This window comes from Bos taurus, chromosome 25 (assembly GCF_002263795.3).
Source record: "Bos taurus isolate L1 Dominette 01449 registration number 42190680 breed Hereford chromosome 25, ARS-UCD2.0, whole genome shotgun sequence".
Classification (NCBI taxonomy): domain Eukaryota; kingdom Metazoa; phylum Chordata; class Mammalia; order Artiodactyla; family Bovidae; genus Bos; species Bos taurus.
This window is the reverse complement of record NC_037352.1, coordinates 37,444,828-37,454,038: the sequence shown is the minus strand read 5'-3', so window position 1 is coordinate 37,454,038 and position 9,211 is coordinate 37,444,828.

Below are 9,211 nucleotides of genomic sequence, written 5' to 3'. Positions count from 1 at the left end.
TGTACCTATTAGGTTATTCATGGGTTCATTTATTTGTCGTCAGTGGAGAATGGGGCATTCACTGGGTTTCCACCCCCGATGTTTTCCCCACCTTGAACCGAGCGCTGGGTGAAACAAGGGTGAGGACCGAGAGTCTCCTGCCTTCAGGGACCTCACCATGGGGAAGGGAATGCAGGCAGGTAAACGACAACCTCCACGCCCTGCCCCTGGCATGGAAATCCAAGCCCCGGGCGTGGCTGGAGAAAAGGAGATTCAGGATCTGGTGGGCTTCTTGGCCCTTCACGCTGTTCTGGACAAGGACCCCCGTGTCTTCCCATTTGGACGGTGGGGGGTTGGGAGACTCAGATCACCAAGGGTTCCCCAGACTCTGACCCTCACCTTCCAGAACTGTGTCTCCTTAAAACATGATGTCAGATAATTTTCAGATTGTTGAGGGGCTCCTCCCCCAGTGTCCTCGACTACGGGACCTCCCCAGGTGGGTGCCGCTTGGCTCCCCACCCTAAACCAGAGTCTGGGCTTTGTCAAGTAATGAGATTTATCCAACTGTCCCTGTTTTCTTGTCTGTCTGGTACTGGGTTGGCCGAAAAGTTCGAGTTTTTCTGTAAGACATTATGGAAAATAAATCCATAAAATAAAGAGTTGACTTTAAAAGCTTCAATTAGTTGAGTATTTGCCACCTGGCCCCAGGGTACAATGGTTTTCAATCTCTGTCTCTGTCTTTCTCTCTCTCCCCTCCCCTGCTTCTTCGTATTCTCCTTTCTTTTCTTTTTTTTTTTTTTTTGAGACTAGACTTATGGAGGCATAATTCACAGACAATAAAACTCACTCTTCTTCTCATGCATTTCTATCTTGTGCATTTCTGTGAGTTTGGACAAACACCTACAGTGTGTAACTGCTACAGTCAGGATATAGTATATTTTCATCATACTAAAAAATCCCCCCTCATCCCTCTGGAATCGACCCCTCTGCTTCCCCCGTCCTGGCAACCACAGATGCGTTCTCCAAGCCTAGAGTGTTTCCTTTTCCAGATTGTCCTATAAATGGAATCATACAATATGTTGCCTTTTGGGGCTGGCTTCCTTCACTCAGCAGAATACATACGCGATTTCACGTATGTCCCACAGATTGTTTATCTCATCCTCAGCTCAGGGATCTTGGGGTTGTTTCCAGTTTTTGCAGAGATGACTAGAACTGTTGTGGAGATCAGAGGACTGAGGCTTCATTTCTCTTGGATGGAGAAATCCTTCATTTCCCAGGATGGCATGGCTGGGTGGGATGCTAAATATGTTTCACTTAGTGGTTCTCAACTGTGGGTGACCTTGACTCTTAGAGGACACTCAGGGATGCTGGGGTCACCTTTGGTTGTCACACCAGGGGGCAGGACAGGGGGTGGAGTAATGCTAAACATCATACAGCCTACATGACAGGCCCCGAATAGAAAACCACCGGGCCCAAATGTCAATAGAGCTGAGGGTAACAGGGACTTCTCTGGCAGTCCAGTGGTTAAGACTCCACATTCCCAATGCAGGGGACCTAGGTTCGATCCCTGCTTGGGGAACTAAGATCTTGCATGTTGTACGGGTGGCCAAATAAAATAAATTTAAGGATATTTCTTTAAAAAAAAAAAAAAAAAGATGAAGAAGGAAGTCCAACTTTAACTTTTTAAGAAGCCTCCAATGTGCCTCCCAAAGTGGTGGTACGATTTTGCACCAACAATGAGTGTTCCCATTGCTTCACATCCTCATCAGCATTTGATTGTTTCTCTCTCTATTTAAGATTTGAGCCCTGCTAATAGGTAGGAGTCGGACATGACTGAGCGACTTCACTTTCACTTTTCACTTTCATGCACTGGAGAAGGAAATGGCAGCCCACTCCAGTGTTCCTGCCTGGAGAATCCCAGGGACGGGGGAGCCTGGTGGGCTGCTGTCTATAGGGTCTCCCAGAGTCAGACACGACTGAAGCGACTTAGCAGCAGCAGCAATAGGTAATAGGAGGTGTGTCATAGTGTCTCCTTGTGGTTTAATTTCCCTGGTGACTGATGACGTTGAGTGTCTATTTATGTGCTTATTGGCCATCCAGGTACTTACTTGAGTGAAGTGTCTGTTCAAATCTTTTGCCCATTTTTAATTGGGTGTTTGTTTTCTTACTACAAACGTCTTTTTAAATTTTTTCTAATTTTTATTTAAATGTGGTTGATTTACAATATTGTGTTAGTTTCAGGTATATAGTAAAGTGATTCATATATATATATTCTTTTTTATATTATTTTCCTTTATAGGTTATTATACCATATTGGATATAGTTCCCTATGCTATACAGTAGGTCCTTGTTGGTTATCTATTTTTAATATAATACTGTGTATATTTTAATTCCAAACTCCTAATGTATCCCTCCCCCTTCCCTTTTGGTTCATTTCAGTTCACTCCCTCAGTTGTGTCTGACTCTTTGCGATCCCATGGACTGCAGCACGCCAGGCTTCTCTGTCCATCACCAACTCCCAGAGCTTGCTCAAACTCACGTCCATCAAGTCGGTCATGCCATCCAACCATCTCATCCTCTGTCATTCCCTTCTCCTCCTGCTTTCAATCTTTCCCAGCATCAGGGTCTTTTCCAATGAGTCAGTTCTTCACATCAGGTGCCCAAAGTATTGGAGCTTCAGCTTCAGCATCAGTCCTTCCAATGAATATTCAGGACTGATTTCCTTTAGGATGGATTGGTTAGATCTCCTTGCAGTCCAAGGGACTCTCAAGAGTCCTCTCCAGCACCACATTTCAAAAGCATCAGTTCTTCAGCACTCAGCTTTCTCCACAGTCCAACTCTCACATCCATATATGACTACTGGAAAAACCATAGCTTTGACTAGATGGACCTTTGTTGGCAAAGTAACATCTCTGCTTTTTAATATGCTGACCATGTTGGTCATAGCTTTTCTTCCAAAAAGCAAGTGTCTTTTAATTTCATGGCTGCAGTCACCATCTGCAGTGATTTTGAAGTCCAAGAAAATAAAATCTGTCATGGTTTGCATTGTTTCCCCATCTATTTGCCATGAAGTGATGGGACTGGATGCCATGATCTTCGTTTTTTGAATGTTGAATTTTAAGCCAGCTTTTTCAGTCTCCTCTTTCACTTTCATCAAGAGGCTCTTTAGTTCCTCTTCACTTTCTGCCATAAGGGTGGTGTCGTCTGCATATCTGAGGTTATTGATATTTCTCCCGGCAATCTTGATTCCAGCTTGTGCTTCAAAGGAGTAGGTCAAGGTCCCTTTTGGTAACCATGAGTTTGTTTTCTATGTCTGCAAGTCTATTTCTGTTTTGTAAATAATCTAATTTGTACTACTTTTTTAGATTCCACATCTAAGTGATATCATCTGATATTTGTCTCTCTCTGTCTGACTTACTTAACTTAGTATGATAATCTCTGAAAGTAAAAGAGAAAATGTTAGTCACTCAGTCGTGTCCAACTCTTTGCGACTCCATGGACTGTAGTCTGCCAGGCTTCTCTGTCCATGGGATTTTCCAGGCAAGAATACTGGAGCAGGTTGCCATCCCCTTCTGCAGGGGATCTTCCCAACCCAAGGATCAAACCCAGGTCTCCTGCATTGCAGGCAGATTCTTTACCATGATAGTCTGGACTATAGACATTTTTTTATTTCCTTCCTTTTGAAGTCCTGTACCTGTGAGGCAGATTTGATAACTCATATTTTATACATGACGAAGTGAGACTGTGATGTCACAGGCCATGTGGCTGGCCCTAGGCTCCTTTCCCCCTCCCCCGGACCCCTCCCCCCACCCAGGCTTGCTTGCTCTGAGCTTGTGCTCTGAGCCCTGATCAGTATCCAATTCCTTCCCTCCCTCCCCCTCCCTCTTTCCTTCTCTTTCTTTCCTTTTCCCTCCTCTATCCTTCATTCTCTCCTTTCATTCTCCTTTGGAAAACAAGCACTTTCTTTGAAAAATCAAGAAGGAAGGCAAACCAGTTTTTTTTTTTAAAGGAAACAAATTCTGCGTACTTTTTGATGAATGCTGGCCTACTTAGCTCAGGGGAAGAATTTGAGAGCAGAAATTTCTTTGCTTTTCTTGGCCAGAACTCATGCCGAGATGTTTGGGGGGTTATATTATTATTTTGACAGAGCCAAGAATTACTTGGATGAAAAATCGGCCCCAACTGGAGTGGGTGCGTGATTTCATGGCAGGAACCGAGGGGTGAGGTTAGAGAGGGCTTGGCTAGACTGGATGCGGATTAATAGCTCAGCTTCTGCTTTCTTGCAAATTTGAGATATTGGCTGTGTTTCCTTGGCTGTGACTTAATAATTGCAACCTGGGTTCCTAGGAAGCCTGCGTTCTCCTCTAAATGAGCAACATAAAAAGCTAGTTTCCAAATACAGGCAGCATGAGACACATTGAGCAGAGTTAGCATCAGAACCTCATCAACAACAGAAGAAAGAGGGGAGTACTGGGGCTCCTGGGTGGCAGGGCTGCTGGATCAACTGAGTCAATAAATTTCCCAAAGGATCAGGGTCTCCAGCTCCATCGCTCACACACCATGGTGCCTCCTGTGTAGGGCCAATGACCCTGGCCCCTGCTAGGAAGACCCAGGAAGGCACAGCGTGCAGGGTCAGGACTGGGGCCCGTCGTTGCATGTCAGAAGCCCCCAGATCTCCCTCCTTCTCTTTCCAATCCACTTCCACATTGTTCATTTGCTGGGGCTTTCTAATGCCTTTTTTTTCCTGACACCAAAACCAGATGTCTTTTCCAACACCAGCCAATTCTCCAGCTTTCCCCTTCACCAACTGGGTGTCCCACAGGTTAAGGACCCAGCCCCACAAGACTGCCACTGGCAAATTCTAGGAACCAACTGTACTTTTGGCCAACTGGGTATATAAATCCAGAAGTTTCCATGCCTCCTTCTCAGGTTCAATGATTCACCAGAACAACTCACACAACTTGGGAGAACACTTTGTTTACATTTGCTGGTTTATTATAAGAGACAAAAGAACTGCCGAGGGAAGAGATGCACAGGCAGGTATGGGGGAGGGGCATGGAGCCCCATGCCCTCCAGGCGCACTGTCCTCCCAAAGTCAACTGCTGCTGCTGCTGCATCGCTTCAGTCATGTCCGACTCTGTGTGACCCCATAGACGGCAGCCCAACAGGCTTCCCCGTTCTTGGGATTCTCCAGGCAAGAACACTGGAATGGGTTGCCATTTCCTTCTCCAATGCATGAAAGTGAAAAGTGAAAGTGAAGTTGCTCAGTCGTGTCCGACTCTAGCGATCCCATGGACTGCAACAGTATTCACCAAACCAGAAGCTCACAAAACCTCAGTTGCCTGTTTATAACTCAATCTCCCTCTCCTTCCCCTCCCTAGAGGTAGGCTGTGGTGGTAAAGCTGAAAGTTCCCACCCGCTGATCCTATGTTCTTTCTGGTGACCAGCCCCATCCTGAAGCTACCTAGGGTAGAATCCCACCTAGAAAGAAAAAAGTGAAAGTGTTAGTCACTCCATTATGTCGGACCCTTTGGGCCACCACCTCCCCCACCACCACCCCACCATGGACTGTAGCCCGCCAGGTTCCTTGGTCAAGGGGATTCTCCAGGCAAGAATACTGGAGTGGGTGACCATTCCCTTGTCCAGGGAATCTTCCTGATCCAGGGATCAAACCTGCATTGCAGGTCTGATCTCTTGCATTGGGTCTCCTGCATTGCAGGCAGATTCTTTACCATCTGAGCCATCAGAGCTACACCTGGGTCACCTCAATGGTGTAAATTCAGGTGTGGTGGAAAAGGGATCATAGCAGGGGGTGACCTGTGGTCCTGGAAGGGGGCGGGAGGGGCAGGAGTCATGGAAGATGGGGGAGGTCAGGATGGAGGCATGGTCATGAACTGGGAGGGCCTGAGGCAGGGGCATCGACCTGGGCACCAAAAGTGGAGGAGGAGGTGAAGGGAGAGTAGGCTGTGCAAAAGCTGGCATCAGGGGGGCAGCCGGCCAGACCAGGAGCCCCAGGTTGCCCAGAAGGGCCCCTCCCTTGGGCAGGCACGCAACTTTGCCAAGGGAGGAGGGCGGAGGGCCACCAGGCCACATGGCTACCAGAGGTTGGGACCCAAAGAGCAGAGTCACGAGGGTGGCCAGGCACAAGGTCAGAAGGGTCAGTCAGTCCAGCTGCCATCAGAGGCACCCGGAGTGTGGTCCTGGAGCACGGCCATTGTCGCTGACCCCAGGGAAGAGACCAGCCTTAGAAGCCAGTACAGAAGGGCCACCAGGAGCCCCGCCCCCGCCCCCACCCCGACTGGCAGAAGGCTGGAGGCAGGCTACCCACGCCCCTCAGTCACAGTGACATGTGGGGCTTCTGGGCTGTCACCCTGACCCCAACAGAGGCTGAAGACCCCATGGGAAGCAGGTAGACCAGGCCCCAGGCGACTCTTCAGGAGCCATCAGCGAAGCTGCTCCAAGCCCCTCACCATGCAGGCTCCTGGGGAACCAGGGCCTGAAGATACCATGACTCATTAGCTTTTATTTTTAGGTTTATGCCACAGAAGATGTGCAGTAAGGAGATCAGCTTAAATGTCTTGCTATATAAAAAGGCTGATGGGGAGTAAAAGGGTGGTGGGAGGGGGTGGGGGGAAGAGAGGAAAAAGTCAGACAGACCCGGACAGACAGAGATGAGGAGAAAGGAAAGAAGAAACACATCGAGGTGTGAGCAAAGATTTCCTCCAAGTATCAAGATTAGGGATAATCTTAAAATATCTTTACAAAGAATATATATTATTTTTTATAATCAGAAAAGAATATGTATTAAGACAGAAGGTATAAGAAGGCCTGAGAAAGACCTCCAGGATCAATGCTGTGCAGGCCTTCAACCTAAGTGACCAGCCTTGCAGTGAAGAAGACCACCTCATTCTCAGGGATTTCAGAGAAAGTTCTGGAACCATCACAGGCCACAGACATGCCCCTGAAACTGAAGCGGGGTGGCTGTCAGCTTCCAAGATGGCGCCCAATCTCTCTTGCCTCCTGGTGTTCGTACCCTGTGACCCCTCTCTCCACAAACAAGGCTGATCTGTGTAAACAAGAGGATGTTGTGGAAATGATGGAAAGTGACTTCTGTTTTGTTTGTTTGTTTGTTTCTGATATTTATTTATTTGGCTGAGCCGGGTCTTAATTGCGGCATGTGGGATCTAATTCCCTGACCAGGGATCGAACCCAGCCCCCTGCATTGGGAGTGCAGACTCTTAGCCACTGGGCCAGCAGGGAAGTCTCTGGAACATGACTTCTGAGGCTAGGCTATAAAGAACGTTGTAGCTCTGCCTCGTTCATATTAGATCTCTGACTCCAGGCAAAGTTAGGCACGGTGTCGCGAGGACACTCAAGCAGTCCCCGTGGAGAGCATGTTGTTGAGAAGGACTGAGGCCTCCCACCAATGGTCAACACCAACATGCCAGTCACACCCGTGACTCTCCCAGCCCCAGTCAAGCCTTCAGGTAGACAGCAGGCCTGGCCTGACCACCTGCCTGCAGTCTCATGAGAGACCTGGAGCCAGAACCACCCAGCAAAGCGGCTCCTGAGTTCCTGACTCACAGAAACATGATGTACTGAACGTTCCTTTGTCCTTTTAAGCTGCTATTCTGATGTAACTTTTCAGGCAGCAACAGATAATGACTACAAATGACGCCTTTAATTGGAAAGGCCCTGGTCACAAGCTTAGCCCCAGAGCCAAGCTTGTGGGCCTCGCTACCCAAGCCCCAGGCCTGAACGGGAAGGAAGGAAGAAGACATTGATGCCAATAGATGTTACGGGGCCTGAGGAGACCTTAAGGGGAGGGGAGCCAGGGCAGTCAGTGCACAGGTAGGATCCGATCCTGCTTTCCATTTTGCTTTGTCAGTGTGAGTATTTTTTTCATTAATTTTAATTAAAAAAAATTATTGCATTAAAATGTTATTTATCTCAGTTGCTGAGTTTCAGATCAGATCAGATCAGTCGCTCAGTCGTGTCCGACTCTTTGCAACCCCATGAATCGCAGCACGCCAGGCCTCCCTGTCCATCACCAACTCCCGGAGTTCACTGAGACTCGCATCCATTGAGTCAGTGATGCCATCTCATCCTCTGTCGTCCCCTTCTCTTCCTGCCCCCAATTCCTCCCAGCATCAGAGTCTTTTCCAATGAGTCAACTCTTCGCATGAGGTGGCCAAAGTACTGGAGTTTCAGCTTTAGCATCATTCCTTCCAAAGAAATCCCAGGGCTGATCTCCTTCAGAATGGACTGGTTGGATCTCCTTGCAGTCCAAGGGACTCTCAAGAGTCTTCTCCAACACCACAGTTCAAAAGCATCAATTCTTCCGCGCTCAGCCTTCTTCACAGTCCAACTCTCACATCCATACATGACCACAGGAAAAACCATAGCCTTGACTAGACGGACCTTTGTTGGCAAAGTAATGTCTCTGCTTTTCAATATGCTATCTAGGTTGGTCATAACTTTCCTTCCAAGGAGGAAGCGTCTTTTAATTTCATGGCTGCAGTCACCATCTGCAGTGATTTTGGAGCCCAGAAAAATAAAGTTGGACACTGTTTCCACTGTTTCCCCATCTATTTCCCATGAAGTGGTGGGACCGGTTGCCATGATCTTCGTTTTCTGAATGTTGAGCTTTAAGCCAACTTTTTCACTCTCCACTTTCACTTTCATCAAGAGGCTTTTGAGTTCCTCTTCACTTTCTGCCATAAGGGTGGTGTCATCTGCATATCTGAGGTTATTGATATTTCTCCCTGCAATCTTGATTCCAGCTTGTGTTTCTTCCAGTCCAGCGTTTCTGAGTTTAGGGCACCCCTTAAGTTGAGTATCTGAGGTGAGCGCCTCACTCACCAGAACCTAGTCCTGGCCCTGCTCTGTGGTCAGGCCCCAGCCCCACCCCCAGGCCTAAGTTATCCTCCTCTGTGCTTGCCTGTGGGGGTGGGGAGGGTGATAAGTTGCCCTCTCCGCTCACTGTGGTCACACGATGCCTGATCCTCCAGGCCCTGCACAGCTTCCCCATTTGATTATCAAGAGCTCTGCTGTCAAACATGGCAGCCGTCGGCCGCATGAGTCCACTGAGCTCGTGAAAAGTGGCCCATCGAGACCGAGAGGTGCCGTAGTGTATAATACACACCCGCAGGACTTCCCCGGTGGTGCAGTGGCTAAGGCGCCACTCTCAATGCACGGGGCCCGGGTTCGATCCCCTGGTCAGGGAACCAGA